The sequence below is a fragment of the Haematobia irritans genome, chromosome 5 (genome assembly GCF_050003625.1).
Source record: "Haematobia irritans isolate KBUSLIRL chromosome 5, ASM5000362v1, whole genome shotgun sequence".
NCBI lineage: Eukaryota > Metazoa > Arthropoda > Insecta > Diptera > Muscidae > Haematobia > Haematobia irritans.
In genome coordinates, this window is record NC_134401.1 from 152,749,919 (window position 1) to 152,767,887 (window position 17,969).

Genomic DNA, 17,969 nt, shown 5'->3' on the forward strand with positions numbered 1-17,969 from the left:
TCACGGTCGAAACTCAAAATTTTATTTCTATAGAAAATTTTGTCAAAATTTTATTTCTATAGAAAATTTTGTTAAAATTTTTCTATAAACGATTTTGTCAAAAGTTTATTTCTACAGAAAATTTTATCAATTTTTTCTATAGCAAATTTTATCAACATTTTATTTCTATAGAAAATTTTGTCAAAATTTTATTTCTATAGAAAATTTTGTCAAAATTTTATTTCTATAGCAAATTTTGTTAAAATGTTATTTCTATAGAAAATTTTGTAAAAATTTTATTTCTATAGAAAATTTTGTTATAATTGTATTTTTATAGAAAATTTTGTCAAAATTTTATTTCTATACAAAAGTTTGTCAAAATATTATTTCTATAGAAAAGTTTGTCAAAATGTTATTTCTATAGAAAAGTTTGTGAAAATATTATTTCTTTAGAAAATTTTGTAAAAATTTTATTTCTATAGAAAATTTTGTCAAAATTTTATTTCTAAAGAAAATTTTGTCAAAATTGTATTTCTTTAGAAAACCTTGTCATAATTTTATTTCTATAGAAAAGTTTGTCAAAATATTATTTCTTTAGAAAATTTTGTGAAAATTTTATTTTTATAGAAAATTTTGTCAAAATTTTATATCTATAGAAAATATTATGAAAATTTTTCTATAAACGATTTTGTCAAAATTTTATTTCTCAGAAAATTTTATCAATTTATTTCTATAGCAAATTTTATCAACATTTTGTTTCTATAGAAAATTTTGTCAAAATTTTATTTCTATAGAAAATTTTGTCAAAAATTTTATTTCTTTAGAAAATGTTGTCAAAATTTTATTTCTATAGAAAATTTTGTAAAAATTTTATTTCTATAGAAAATGTTGTCAAGATTTTGTCTTTATACAAAATTTTGTCAAAATTTTATTTCTATAGAAAATTTTGTAAAAATTTTATTTCTATATTTTCAAAATTTTATTTCTATAGAAAAGTTTGTCAAAATGTTATTTCTATAGAAAATTGTGTTAAAATTTATTTCTATAGAAAATTTTGTGAACATTTTATTTTTATAGAAAATTTTGTCAAAATTTTATTTCTATAGAAAATTTTGTGAAAATTTTATATCTATAGAAAATATTATGAAAATCTATGGAAAATTTTGTCAAAATTTTTCTATAAACGATTTGTCAAAATTTTATTTCTATAGAAAATTTTATCAATTTTTTTCTATAGCAAATTTTATCAAAATTTTATTTCTGTGGAAAATTTAGTCAAAATTTTATTTCTATAGAAAAGTTTGTGAAAATATTATTTCTTTAAAAAATTTTGTAAAAATTTTATTTCTATAGAAAATGTTGTCAAGATTTTGTCTCTATACAAAATTTTGTCACAATTTTATTTCTATAGAAAATTTTGTCAAAATTTTATTTCTATAGAAAATTTTGTAAAAATTTTATTTCTATAGAAAATTTTGTCAAAATTTTATTTCTAAAGAAAATTTTGTCAAAATTGTATTTCTTTAGAAAACCTTGTCATAATTTTATTTCTATAGAAAAGTTTGTCAAAATATTATTTCTTTAGAAAATTTTGTGAAAAGTTTATTTTTATAGAAAATTTTGTCAAAATTTTATATCTATAGAAAATATTATGAAAATTTTTCTATAAACGATTTTGTCAAAATTTTATTTCTCAGAAAATTTTATCAATTTATTTCTATAGAAAATTTTATCAACATTTTGTTTCTATAAAAAATTTTGTCAAAATTTTATTTCTATAGAAAATTTTGTCAAAAATTTTATTTCTTTAGAAAATGTTGTCAAAATTTTATTTCTATAGAAAATTTTGTAAAATTTTTATTTCTATAGAAAATTTTGTAAAAATTTTATTTCTATAGAAAATGTTGTCAAGATTTTGTCTTTATACAAAATTTTGTCAAAATTTTATTTCTATAGAAAATTTTGTAAAAATTTTATTTCTATATTTTCAAAATTTTATTTCTATAGAAAAGTTTGTCAAAATGTTATTTCTATAGAAAATTGTGTTAAAATTTATTTCTATAGAAAATTTTGTGAACATTTTATTTTTATAGAAAATTTTGTCAAAATTTTATTTCTATAGAAAATTTTATATCTATAGAAAATATTATGAAAATTTTATATCTATAGAAGATTTTGTCAAAATTTTTCTATAAACGATTTGTCAAAATTTTATTTCTATAGAACATTTTATCAATTTTTTTCTATAGAAAATTTTATCAAATTTTTTTTTTCTGTGGAAAATTTAGTCAAAATTTTATTTCTATAGAAAATTTTGTCAAAAATTTTATTTCTATAGAAAATTTTTTCAAAATTTTATTTCTATAGAAAATTTTGTCAAAAATTTTATTTCTATAGAAAATTTTGTCAAAATTTTATTTCTATAGAAAATTTTGTCAAAATTTTATTTCTATAGAAAATTTTGTTAAGATTTTATTTCTATAGAAAATTTTGTTATAATTGTATTTTTATAGAAAATTTTGTCAAAATTTTATTTCTATAGGAATTTTTGTCAAAATGTTATTTCTATAGAAAATTTTGTCAAAATTTTATTTCTGTAGAAAAGTTTGTCAAAATATTATTTCTTTAGAAAATTTTGTAAAGATTTTGTTTCTATAGAAAATTTTGTCAAAAATTTATTTCTATAGAAAAGTTTGTTAAAATATTATTTCTATAGAAAAGTTTGTCAAAATTTTATTTCTACAGAAAAGTTTGTCAAAATATTATTTCTTTAGAAAAATTTGTAAAGGTTTTTTTTTTCTATAGAAAAGTTTGTTAAAAAATTATTTCTATAGAAAATTTTGTCAAACTTTTATTTCTAAAGAAAATGTTGTCAAAATTTTATTTCTATAGAAAATTTTGTCAAAATTGTATTTCTTTAAAAAACTTTGTCAAAATTGTATTTCTATAGAAAATTTTGTCAAAATTTTATTTCTATAGAAAATTTATTTTTATTTATATTTATTTAGAAAATGTATGAAGTACAACTGTGGCAACCGTGATTACAATACATACAACGATAGTCTTTGTAAACAAATATGAAAAATTTAAATGAAGAGTTGACAAACAAAATTTTATTTTCTTTAAAATTCAGTCTAAATGAGCTCTTGACAATAATCTTCCAATGGCATTTTTGTTGAAATGTAGTGAAAAGTACTTTTTGTACTTTCTTAAAAATTTTATTTTCCTTCAATGCTTCAGATACTTGTTTTTGTTGGTTTTTGTGTGTGTGCACAGTATGGAGTACTATTGACAGGGAGAAAAAAAATTAAATCACCTGACGTAATGACGCTGATAATTCACAGAACATCTAATTATGTTATGGTCTTCAATTCACTCCAAAGTTGCCCTATTCTTAGCTTATTTTGAAATAGAAAACGAACTGATTTCCTATATCAATAAAATAAAAATAAATGTCCATCGAATCATCTACCTTAATATGTAAAAGAATTTTGTGTGTGCATTTCGTAAAGGGATATAAATTATAAATGTGAAGAAGCCTGCATTTAAAAATAGGGTTCTATTTTGAGACAAGTTTTAAAAAAGTATATAAATTGATATCGAAAAACTGTTAACAGCACAACATTTTCCTTTACTTTTACTCTAACAAGTTGTATAAAATATGTATGTGTGCATAACAAACAGAAAAATATTATACTTCAGCAAGAAGCTTGAGAAAACGACATCATACTATATTTTTTTCCTTTTGAGCAACTAAACCCAAATAAACGGATGGAATAACAACCAAAGTCTCCGATATATTTTATTTGCTCCTAAAGGCAAATCTTTAAAGACAAAAGAAAACTTCGTTTGCTTATTTTTCTTTCGCTGATAGGAAATAAAACAGATTTTATTTAGGGCACAAAACTCCAAATTAATTTTTAATGTATTACCCAACTGAGTTTTTTACAAATATAATATTTTGTAATAATCTTAACTAGTTTTAATGTATAACACATTGAGAAAATTAATTTCTACAACATTTTGTGTATTTTTTTTTTTCTTTTTTCAATTACATACTTTCTTATTGCATTTGGCCCAAATGGCAAAATCATTTGTAAACACAGATGGACCAACTTCTATACATTAGCCACCACACACATCATCAATTCAACTCTGTCAAGCATCTATCATCGATGTTTTTTCCGATGTTTTTGCTTTTTTTCTGCATTCCCGTTGTTTTTTCCCAATGTAACTATTTTGGTCATACTTGTTGAGTGCCGAGAACAAATTTTAACATCTGCTCACGTAAGAAAAATAGAAAATCCAAAGCAAAAAATGCAATAACAACTGGGTGAGTCAAAAGGGGGCTACTGAGGTTCCCCTCCCTTTCCTTACTTCGTCACTCGTTTGCTATTTGCCGTCTATTTAGAAAAATGTTCATTAGATTTTCTTTTTTTTTCGAATTTAAAAATACGCACAATTTGGTTTAGCTCTTCCTTCACTAAAGTTCCCATTGCAATTGCGAGCTAACATAAATTATGGGCATTTTTTTTACTTGCAATTAAATGTTAAAAAAATTGCATCAGAGATTTGTTCTATTTTCACTTTTTTTTAATCGAGCAAATTAATGTGCTGTCAATCGTAAGATTTTGACTCGAATAAATTAAAATTTGCTATGAACATTTGAATAAGTTCAAAATTTCTATAAAATTTCGAACAAAATTTCTATGACAATTCGAAAAACTTCAAAATTTCTGAAAAATTCCAATGAATTTAAATTTTCTATCAAAATAAGAATAAATTTAAATTTTCTATGAAAATTCGAATGAATTAAAGTTTCTGCGAAAATTCGAATAAAATCAAATTTTCTATGAAAATTCGAAAATTAAATTAAAATTGGAATAATCAATTCAATTTTCTATAATAATTCGAAACATTCAAATATTCTATGAAAAATTAAAAAAAATCTTAATTCGAATAAATTCCAGTTTTCTACCAAAATTGCTATGAATTCAAAATTTCTATAATAATTCGAAAAAATTCAATAAATTTAAAATTTCTATGAAAATTCAATAAAAAAATTCAATAAATTTAAAATTTCTATGAAAATTCGAAAGAAAAAATCTAATTTTCTATGACAATTCCAAAAGCATTCTAATTTTTTATGAAAATTTGAAAAATTTAAATTTTTATGAAAATTCGAATAAATTCATAATTTCTATGAAAGTTCGAATGAATTCAAATTTTATATATGAAAATTCGAATGTGCTATGAATTAATTCAAGTTTTCTACCAAAATTTCAATGAATTCAAATTTTCTATCAAAATTCGAATAAATTAAAAATTTCTTTGAAAATTCGCATAAATTGAAATTCGAAAAAAAAATCTAGTTTCCTATGAATATTCAAAAAATATTCTAATTTTTTATGAAAATTTTAAAAAATCAAATTTTTATGAAAATTCGAATAAATTCATAATTTATATGAAAAATTCGCAAAAAATCTTATTTTCTATAAAAATTCGGAAAAAATTATAATTTTCTACGAAAATTAAAAAACATTCTACTTTTCTATGAAAATTTGAATAAATTGAAATTCGCAAAAAAAAACTAATTTTCTATAAAAATTCGCAAAAACTTATAATTTTCAATGAAAATTAGCAAAAAAAATCCAATTTTCTATGAAAATTAAAAAACATTCTAATTTTTTATGAAAATATTGAAAAATTCAAATTTTTATGAAAATTCGAATAAATTCATATTTCAATTCGAAAAATTCAAATTTTCTATGATAAGTCGAAAAAAATCAGATGAAAAAATGAAAATTTAAACTTTATGTGAAAATACAAATAAATTAAAATTTTCTATCAAAATTCAAATTTTGAATTCAAATTCAATAAACAAAATTCTAATTTTCTATGAAAATCAAAAAATCTAATTTTCTATGATAATTAAAAAAATCAAATCAATATATGAAAATTCGAAGAAATTCACATTTTCTATGAAAATTCAAATAAATTTAAATTTTCGATGAAAATTTGAATTTTCTATAAAAATTCGATCAAAATCAATTTTCTCTGAAAATTCGAATAAATTCAAATGATAAACTCGAATAGATTAAAATTGTCTATGCAAATTCGAATAAATTCAAATTTTCTACGAAAAATCGAATAAATTCAAATTTTCTACGAAAATTCAAATTGTCTATAAAAATTCGAATAAATTGAAAGTTTCTATAAAACCTCATACACATTACACTTTCAAAATCCACTTTAACTAGATTCCAACTGTCGTCTACTTTATAAAAAAAGGGATTTCAAATCCACTTTTAGTAGATGTCGAACCTAATGTTAATGGACTATAAAATCAAAAACAAAAATCAAATGGATACTAATTTTCTATGAAAATTCTAATAAACTATGATAATTCGAAAAAATTCAAATTTTCTATGAAAATTCGAAAAAATCAAACTTTCTATGAAATATTCGAAAAATTCAAATTTTCTATGAAAATTCCAAAAAATTCAAATTTTCTATGAAAATTCGAAAAAATCAAATTTTCTATGAAATATTCGAAAAATTCAAATTTTCTATGAAAATGTGAAAAAATCCAATTTTCTATGAAAATGTGGAAAAAATATCAAATATTATATAAAAATTCGAAAAAATCAATTTTTCTTTGAAAATTCGAATAAATTCTAATTTTCTAGGAAAATTCGAATATATTCAAATTTTCTAAGAAAATTTGAATAAATTGAAAATTTCCATAAAACCTCATACACATTACACTTTCAAAATCCACTTTAACTATATTTCAACTGTCGTTTACTTTATAAAAAAGGGATTTCAAATCCACTTTTAGTAGATTTCGAGCCTAATGTTAATGGACTGTAAAATCAAAAACAAAAATCAAATAGATACTAATTTTCTATGAAAATTCTAATAAACTATGATAATTCGAAAAAATTCAAATTTTCTATGAAAATTCGAAAAAATCAAACTTTCTATGAAATATTCGAAAAATTCAAATTTTCTATGAAAATTCCAAAAAATTCAAATTTTCTATGAAAATATTCGAAAAATTCAAATTTTCTATGAAAATGTGAAAAAATCAAATTTTCTATGAAAATTTGGAAAAATATCAAATATTATATAAAAATTCGAAAACATCAATTTTTCTTTGAAAATTCGAATAAATTCAAATTTTCTAAGAAAATTCGAATAAATTGAATATTTCCATAAAACCTCATACACATTATACTTTCAAAATCCACTTTAACTAGATTTCAACTGTCGTTTACTTTACAAAACGGGGTTTTCAAATCCACTTTTAGTAGATTTCGAGCCTAATGTGAATGGACTATAAAATAAAAAAAAAAATCAAATGGATTCTATTTTTCTATGAAAATTCTAATAAACTGTGATAATTCGAAAAATTCCAATTTTCTACGAAAATTCCAAAAAATTCAAATTTTCTATGAAAATTCGAAAAAATCAAACTTTCTATGATATATTCGAAAAATTCAAATTTTCTATGAAAATTCCAAAAAATTCAAATTTTCTATGAAAATTCCAAAAAATTCAAATTTTCTATGAAAATTCGAAAAAATCAAACTTTCTATGAAATATTCGAAAAATTCAAATTTTCTATGAAAATTCCAAAAAATTCAAATCTTCTATGAAAATTCGAAAAACTCAAATTTTCTATGAATATTCGAAAAATTCAAATTTTCTATGAACATTTGAAAATATCAAATTTTCTATGAAAATTTGGAAAAAATATCAAATATTATAAAAAAATTCGAAAAAATCAATTTTTCTTTGAAAATTCGAATAAATTCAAATTTTCTAGGGAAATTCGAATAAATTCAAATTTTCTAAGAAAATTCGAATAAATTCAAATTTTCTAGGAAAATTCGACTAAATTCAAATTTTCTAGGAAAATTCGAATAAATTGAAAGTTTCTATAAAACCTCATACACATATTACACTTTCCAAATCCACTTTAACTAAATTTCAACTGTCGTTTATTTTATAAAAAAGGGATTTCAAATCTACTTTTAGTAGATTTTGAGCTTAATGTGAATGGACTATAAAATAAAAAAAAAATCAAATGGATTCTATTTTTCTATGAAAATTCTTATAAACTATGATAATTCGAAAAATTCCAGTTTTCTATAAAAATTCCAAAAAGTTCAAGTTTTCTATGAAAATTCGAAAAAATCAAACTTTCTACGAAATATTCGAAAAATTTAAATTTTCTATGAAAATTCCAAAAAATTCTAATTTTCTATGAAAATTCGAAAAAATCAAATTTTCTATGAAATATTCGAAAAATTCAAATTTTTTATGAAAATGTGAAAAATCCAATTGTTTATGAAAAATTGGAAAAAATATCAAATATTATATAAAAATTCGAAAAAATCAATTTTTCTTTGAAAATTCGAATAAATTCAAATTTTCTAGGAAAATTCGACTAAATTCAAATTTTCTAGGAAAATTCGAATAAATTGAAAGTTTCCATAAAACCTCATACACATATTACACTTTCAAAATCCACTTTAACTAGATTTCAACTGTCGTTTACTTTATAAAAAACGGATTTCAAATCCACTTTTAGTAGATTTCGAGCCTAATGTAAATGGACTATAAAATAAAAGAAAAATCAAATGGATTCTAATTTTCTATGAAAATTCTAATAAACTATGATAATCGAAAAATTTCAATTTTCTATAAAAATTTGAAAAAATTCAAATTTTCTATGAAAATTCTAAAAAAATCCAAATTTTCGATGAAAATTCGAGAAAAATCAGAATTTTCTATGACATTGCGAAAAAAAATTAAAATTTTCTACGAAAATTCGAAAAAGAATATTCTAATAATATTATTGATGAAAATTCTATGACAATTCGAATAAATCCAAATTTTCTATAAAAATCTATTAAATTTCGATTAAAAATATATTCTATAAACTCAAAGTGACTTATCTCAATGTACGTTTCTATCGGCTATGACGAGTCTGCGCTTTGCCATACATTGCTTAGGTGTTCTTTGTAGTTGTTGTTGCCTTAGCACTATCTATGATTGCATCTTGCCTTCGAAATGCATTGCTTTAGCCGGTTGTTGTTGTGGTGCTTCTTTTATTCTGTCCGAACATTGTTGACGCATTCGCTATTTTCAGATGCAGTTTTTTTTTAAGGAAAAATCGGCTGACTTTTTATATCGCTCTGGGGTTGTGTCAGCGACGGGTGGGAACTGTTTGGGGATGGAAGTGCATGGGATATGATCGTTTTTTTCTTGTGATTTTATCACCTATTCGGTCGCTAGCAGTGCATGCAGCCAGCTGTAGCTGGCTACCCACCTCCACCTCCTAATCAGTGTGGGAATATTTTCAATCACAACGCATGCCGCCAACCGATTACAAACGAAGACACCGTCAACGACTACAACATCGGCGTATTGTAGGTAGATATGACGCTTTTGCCCATTTTTCTCTTAACACTTGAGCCTCAGACGCATTCACATCATTCGTTTCGGTTAAGTTCGGTTAGTTGGTCGTGCTTTAATTTGTTCGATTCTGTTGGATTCAGTTCTGAGTTCTGAGTGTTCCTTTCAGTTTATCGTGTGCTACGATACGTGATGGTTAGTCTTGGGCAAAATCGTTCACCATAGTGATTCGGACTCGTCGTTCCTTTTGTACAAAGGAACTAGTTCCTTCAAATCGTTCCATCGTTCCTTTTCGTTCCAGCTTTTTATATTTGTCATCACTGTCATCTACTAAAAGCAGAGATGGCATTGTTTACTTTGTGCAACGAAATTCGTGGTCAAATGAAAGATACAAAAATATTAAAAATTGAGTAAAATTACTCAAAATAGTTTATAGAAAAAAATAGTTTATAGGAAGAAAAAATAATGAATGGAAAATTTAAAGAAGTAACTAAAGTCATTGCAAGAAATTAAGATTTTTTTGTGTATTCTTCACAATAAATGGAACTAATGATTCTATTGAATAGCAGCATACTAATCAATGATTTAATATACATACGCGCCAAAATGAATAAATTGTCATATAGCTCAAGCAAAAGTCAAAAAATCAAATTGCGATCCGCGGAACTATGGAACGTAAGTTGAACATAAAACTAAATGACAAAAGGAACGATGAAGATGAAAGAGATGGAACTAGTGGCAATCGTTCCTTTTAGTGAACCGTTCATTGGAACTAGTTCGTTCCGGAACGACACAAGACTAGTGATGGTATCGTTCCGTTTCGTCTTGGTTGGTTGTGTACGAAAAGAAAAATTTGCATTGTGAATATTTTCGCGGTTTTTTTCTTTTTCGCCTTCTTGACAACGACGAGTTTGCTGTTTTTTGTTTCGTTTCGCCCGTTTGAAACGTGACGACGATTCGGCACCATATGTTAGGTGGCGCGCTTTTGTCTGGCTAGCATGGTGTGGTGAATGAGATGTGGTGTTAGTGGCATATGAAATGCAGTCCAAGTGTGATTTCTCCGATGAGTTGATGTCTTGATGGCCAACTAAGTTTTGTGTTACACACTGTGTGAATGGGGTGTTAGCGTACGAGAGTAACATTTTACGATCGTCTTAGGTGGATTACTCCACTTCATAGCGATAGGAGATAAGAAAAGTTTTATGAACAAAGTGGGTTCAGGTGATAGATAAACATCTAAAGTGACTTTGTAATAATGGTAAGTATGAGAAAAGATATTTACAAATACGAGTATCCTTGTAGTTTCAGGAGTTCACAAAACAATCTTGTCAATTTTGCAGGATTCTGAGAAGGGAATTTTAGTTGATGATCTATACCTTTAGAGTTCTATGTCATTGATTTTGAAGGACATTTGATATAGGGACATATATCTATATGTATACTTCTGCGGTGATATCGATTTATGAACCTTGGACAATTTTGAATTTGTCCCTAATTTTTGTAAATTAGTTGATTTTTATCTAAGTGAATTCAATCGAAAAACTTTTTCTAATTGTGAATTTGTATCTACACGCAAAAAATAATTCTTTCCTCCCAAACGAAATTTTAGACAAACAAAGATCGTTTCTCATTTGCTTTTCGCTGAAAGGAAGTGTATTTGGAAGAAAAGTATATACTTTTTGTGATAAACATTTATTCTTTTCCAGGATGTAAAAACAATTTCATAAAGACTAATTCAAAAAAAAAATTTTTTTTCTGGCTAATAGCATTTTCCCTCACGTCTTTCTCACTTCCACGATTTTGTTTTGTTCTTAGCATCTTTTTCTGTAACACAAACAATGTAGAAGAAATTATACGATTTTATAAATTTTTAAATTTTTTTACCTTTCGCCTGGACGGTGACTCGAACCGCGGACCATTCAATTTGTAAATCAACACACTATCCACTGAGCTATGTAGCCGTTATTGTCATCAATAGACAATTACCCATATAAGTTATATTTATATAGCATAGCTTGCGGCGCCCACGAGCCTATTAAACAAACTTTATTTAACAGAAAAATACATTTAGTTGGGCACCGTGGAGCAGTGGTTGCTACGTCCGACCCACATGCCAAGGGTCGTGGGTTCGATCCCTGCTCCGACCAAAGTTTTTTTTTTTTGTTTTACATATATTCCAAATATGGTCGGAAGATTCCGAAAAAATGTTCAACATTACATTCTACTATATTAATTTTTTACTATGAACTGTAAAATGTGTCTTATTAAAGACCTAAAGTTAGAAAAGAACAGTGTTTGATATAAACGAAATGGACTGTGTTGTTGGTTCAAAAATAACTTTTTTTATTGAAAAAATAAAAATTTTGTAACAAACGAATTTTTTTGGTGATAAAAGTGTATAAATTTCGAAGCAATTCAAAAAACTCTAACAAAAGAAAAACGTTTTCGGTACACGTTTTCCAAACGTTTTTTTTCTATGCGTGCAATAAGCTCGCATTTGTTAAAAAAAAAATTTTAAATTCCATTTAAAAGCAAAGAAAAAAATATTCATTTGGGAGGATAGTTTTTTTTTTATTTTAGGAGTATTGTTCACGAGCTAACCGTTGCAGTACCGCATTTTGTGTGGTTAAATATGAATATCTCTGAGAAAATATGAATATCTCTGAGGTATTTAAAAAAAATATATATTTTTAATCCAAAAATTTTGATATTTAATACTGCTAATATTTTTTAAGCTGTAAAAGCACATCATTACAATCTTTCCCAAAAATAGCCTAAGCTTCTTATGCCACTCTTTATTCTATTCTCGTCTACTTTGTTCAATCAAGTGAAGAATAAAAATCAAGCTGAGCTCCAAAGTCCATATGAGCGAGATAGATCAACAACAATAGCGACATGATTTTGAATTCATTACGAATTAATGCATGAATAACACACATACACACACAAAACTCGGGTATTGAGTCAATTGCCAAAGAAATATTAGGCCTTTTTTCAATTTGAACTAAACAAACTATGTTCGCATAGAACCAAAAAAAACATAATAAGATATTCGTAATGGTAAATTGTTGCGAAAATTTTCATTTATCGATAATTTTTTTAAACCCTACGAACTTATGGGAATTGGATTGAAGCTCGATTTTGTCGGTAATATAATTAATTTAATTTAAATGTAATTAACTTTAGCGATGGGTGATTTCTACATATAGAAAGTGTTTTATTGCAAGAATGAACTAAATCGTGGGAAAATAGAACTAAATTGTACTCCAAATGCTTCCACAAAAGATGATTAAAATCAGGAACACTCACGAAATTACAACATATTTTAAAGGTACAATGAACTAAAAATAAAGAAAAAATCATTGGCGCCAAATCATGACCATTTTAACCACATATGGTTAAAGTGTTTAAACTCTGCGTCTAAAGAACGGAGTAAATATATATTCAAGGCAAAAAATCAGCAAATAGGCATTTTTATTCTTTGAGTAAAAATTCGGCAATATGATGATAAATCGGTAAAATTGGCAAGTCTGTGTATAATGCTATTCAGGGTTGCCATTTTGGTCCGATCGGATATCAAATTATGGAAAAATTTTTTAAAGGAAGAAAATTTTGTACAAATTTTATATGGAAATAAAATTTTGCGATAACGATAATAATTTGGACAAAATTTTCTATAGAAATAAAATTTTGACAAAATTTTCTATAGAAATAAACTTTTGACAAAATGTTCTATGAAATAAAATTTGGACAAAAAAAAAATTGACGTAATTTTCTATAGAAATAAAATTTAGATAAAATATTCTATAGAAATAAAAATTTGGCGAAATTTTCTATAGAAATAAAATTTAGGTAAAATTTTCCAAAACAAACAATTTTGACAAAATTTTCTATAGACATAACATTTTGACGACATTTTCTATAGAAATAAAATTTGGACAACATTTTTTAATCAACTCAAATTTTAAAAAAAAATCTAAAGAAATCAAATTTGGACAAAATTTTCTATAAAAATAAAATTTTAACAAAATTTTCTATAGAAATAAAATTTGGCCAAAATTTTTTATAGTAATAAAATTTTGACAACATTTTCTATGAAAGAAAATTTGGACAAAATTTTCTATAGAAATAAAATGTTGGCAAAATTTTCCAAAAGAAAAAATTTTGGCATAATTTTCTATAGAAATAGATTTTGCTAAAATATTCTATAGAAATAAAAATTTGGCAACATTTTCTATAGAAATAAAATTTTGACAAAATTTTCTGTAGAAATAACATTTTGAGAAAATTTTCTATAGAAATAAAATTTTGACAAAATTTTCTATAGAAATAAAATTTGGACAAAATTTTTTATAGAAATAAAATTTTGACAACATTTTCTATGAAATAAAATTTGGACAAAATTTTCTATAGAAATAAAATGTGGGCAAAATTTTCCAAAAGAAAAAAATTTTGGCATAATTTTCTATAGAAATAAATTTTGCTAAAATATTCTATAGAAATAAAAATTTGGCAACATTTTCTATGAAATAAAATTTGGACAAAATTTTCTATAGAAATAAAATGTTGGCAAAATTTTCCAAAAGAAAAAATTTTGGCATAATTTTCTATAGAAATAAATTTTGCTAAAATATTCTATAGAAATAAAATTTTGGCAACATTTTCTATAGAAATAAAATTTTGACAAAATTTTCTGTAGAAATAACATTTTGCGAAAATTTTCTATAGAAATAAAATTTTGACAAAATTTTCTATAGAAATAAAATTTGGACAAAATTTTTTATAGAAATAAAATTTTGACAACATTTTCTATGAAATAAAATTTGGACAAAATTTTCTATAGAAATAAAATGTTGGCAAAATTTTCCAAAAGAAAAAAATTTTGGCATAATTTTCTATAGAAATAAATTTTGCTAAAATATTCTATAGAAATAAAAATTTGGCAACATTTTCTATAGAAATAAAATTTTGACAAAATTTTCTGTAGAAATAACATTTTGAGAAAATTTTCTATAGAAATAAAATTTTGACAACATTTTCTAATGAACTAAAATTTTAACACAATTTTCTAAAGAAATCAAATTTGTACAAGATTTTCTATAGAATTAAAATTTTGGCAAAATCTTCCAAAAGAAAAACAATTTTGACAAAATTTTCTATAGAAATATAATTTTGACAAAATTTTCTATAGAAATAAAATTTTGACAAAATTTTCTATAGAAATAAAATTTTGACAAAATTTTCTATAGAAATAAAATTTTGACAAAATTTTCTGTAGAAATAAAATTTTGACAAAATTTTCTGTAGAAATACAATTTTGACAAAATTTTCTATAGAAATAAAATTTTGACAAAATTTTCTGTAGAAATAACATTTTGAGAAAATTTTCTATAGAAATAAAATTTTGACAAAATTTTCTATAGAAATAAAATTTGGACAAAATTTTTTATAGAAATAAAATTTTGACAACATTTTCTATGAAATAAAATTTGGACAAAATTTTTTATAGAAATAAAATTTTGACAACATTTTCTATGAAATAAAATTTGGACAAAATTTTCTATAGAAATAAAATTTTGGCAAAATTTTCCAAAAGAAAAACAATTTTGACAAAATTTTCTATAGAAATATAATTTTGACAAAATTTTCTATAGAAATAAAATTTTGACAAAATTTTCTATAGAAATAAAATTTTGACAAAATTTTCTATAGAAATAAATTTTGACAAAATTTTCTATAGAAATAAAATTTTGACAAAATTTGCTGTAGAAATAAAATTTTGACAAAATTTTCTATAGAAATAAAATTTTGACAAAATTTTCTGTAGAAATAACATTTTGAGAAAATTTTCTATAGAAATAAAATTTTGACAAAATTTTCTATAGAAATAAAATTTGGACAACATTTTTTATAGAAATAAAATTTTGACAACATTTTCTATGAAATAAAATTTGGATAAAATTTTCTATAGAAATAAAATGTTGGCAAAATTTTCGAAAAGAAAAAAATTTTGGCTTAATTTTCTATCGAAAAAAATTTTGCTAGAATATTCTATAGAAATAAAAATTTGGCAACATTTTCTATAGAAATAAAATTTTGACAAATTTTTCTATAGAAATAAAATTTTGACAAAATTTTCTATAGAAATAAAATTTTGACAAAATTTTTTATAGAAATAAAATTTTCTATAGAAATGAAATTTTGACAAAATTTTCTATAGAAATGAAATTTTGACATAATTTTCTATAGAAATAAAATTTTGATAAAATTTTATATAGAAATAAAATTTGGGCAAAATTTTCTAATGAACTAAAATTTTAACAAAGTTTTCTATAGGAATGAAAAATTCTATAGAAATAAAAATTTGGCAAAACTTTTTGTAGAAATAAAATTTTGAGAAAATTTTCTATAAATACAATTTTGACAAAATTTTGTATAGAAATAAAATTTTCATAAAAATTTTCTATAAAAATGAAATTTTGACAAAATTTCAGCAAAATTTTCTATAGAAATAAAATTTCAGCAAAATTTTCTATAGAAATAAAATTTCAGCAAAATTTTCTATAGAAATAAAATTTTGGCAAAATTTTCTATAGAAATAAAATTTTGACAAAATGTTATATAGAAATAAAGTTTTGACAACATTTTCTATAGAAATAAAATTTTGACAAATTTTTCTATGGAAATAAAATTTTGACAACATTTTCTATAGAAATAAAATTTTGACAAAATTTTCTATAGAAATAAAATGTTGACAAAATTTTCTGTAGAAATAACATTTTGAGAAAATTTTATATATAAATAAAATTTTGACGAAATTTTGTAGAAATAAAATTTTCATAAAAATTTTCTATAAAAATGAAATTTTGACAAAATTTTCTATAGAAATAAAATTTTGGCAAAATTTTTCAAAAAAAAAAATTTTTTTTGACAAAATTTTCTGTAGAAATAAAATTTTGAGAAAATTTTGTATAGCAATAAAAATTTCGAATAAAAATAAAAGTTTGACAAAATTTTCTATCGAAGTAAAATTTTGAAAAAATTTTAACTTTTAAATGATATTAATTTAATTTGAAAAGATGGTCCGCTGGTACGAGTTTTGGTCCAATCTTGGAAAAATGTTGTGCCAAAATAAAAAATCATTGTGGCAGCGCTGATGCTATTTTTCACATACTCCTTTTGGTTATCGTACATATTCTCCTTGATGTGTGCATCGTCAGTCTTGTTATATTTGTTTTTATTTTCATATCAATAGCTGTCAACAAATTGCTCAACAACATAATTTGTTGGAAATTCAAAAAATTTCTACTGTTTCTTCTGTCAAGCATAAAAACAAACAAATTTCAACAACAAATACCTCTTATTGAGTGAACAAATTTGTTGAGCATCAGCACTTTTTACATACCAATAAAAATTGTTAATATTTATTTGCGATTATTTATTTTTGTGTGTACTGTAGTTCATTCTTACTAGTTTTGGGAATCGTACGAAAATTATCTTTTGCTTTAGTTCATATTGAATTTATGTGTACGGTCATTGAACTTTATACCCACATTTAGTTCATAAAATCTGTGAGACATACTTAAAAAACGGAAAATTTCATTGGGCTGTGGAAAATTTCGAAAAAATAATAAAATTTAAAATACAAAGAAATAAATTTTAAAAATAAGCTAAGTTTAGAGTTAGTTTGACTTTTTTCTGTATACTCGTAATGTGATAGGGCTTTGGAAGTTGCTGAAAAAAAAAAAACAAATTCACATATAACCAATAATTTATTAAGCTACGATATATTTTACTTTTCTGTATGGGGTTAAATATTAAATATTTTCCCTATTTTCATTATATGTTTTTACTCGGGCGCCATGAAATGCCATAGATGGCGCCCGAGCTCAATTGTAACATTTCTCATTTAGGTTCCAAATACAATCTTTATTCAATTAAAGTTAAATCAATTAACCTCCAATCATCTTATTTGCTTTTTCGAGCAGTACTCGTACATATTCCAATCTGCTATGCTAGACATAGCAAAGCACCCTATAATCAAACAGTTCACATTATTCTGGTATATACAATGTATTTGCCATTTGTATTCTGATCTTTTATTTGCACTGCATTCAATATTTGTCTTATTATTCATAAGTGTCTTCAAAATTCTCCATATGTCCGTCTACTCATAAACAAGTCAGTCAGCCAATCCATATAATGGTGCGTTCCTTTTTATTTGTCTGAAAAAGTTGTGTCTTATGAAAAAAAAAAAATATTCAGAAAAAAATATAGTAAAGATAATTGAAAAGGCACGTACTCTATTACTGTCAAAACTATTAATGTTGGTTATTGTCACAATTGTTAAGTAATATGATTATTGGGCGGGACAGATTGTCCCGTCTGAATTGCTAGCTATGTGGATGGCATATGGGCTAGTTGTGTTATTTTTTTTTTTGCATTATAATTTTAATTTTTTATTAAGTATGCGTAAATGTTTGATTAAATCTAAATTAATAGTTTGAAATTAATGAATAATTAGCCACATAAAAATATAGTAATAATAGAAAATTAAATGGACC

The 17,969-nt window shown here is 23.3% G+C and overlaps 1 protein-coding gene across 4 annotated transcripts in view; it reads left to right on the forward strand.

Moving 5' to 3' along the window:
• Sesn (Sestrin) overlaps positions 1-17,969 on the forward strand; it is a 191,514-nt gene that overhangs the window by 40,103 nt on the left and 133,442 nt on the right. The window contains exon 1 of one of the 4 annotated variants that reach the window (XM_075312485.1): positions 10,213-10,663. The exons of the other annotated variants lie outside the window; for them this stretch is intronic. The gene's annotated coding sequence lies outside the window, so the exon portion shown is untranslated. Of the gene's footprint in view, positions 1-10,212; positions 10,664-17,969 lie in introns of those variants that run through there. 4 annotated transcript variants of the gene reach the window in all.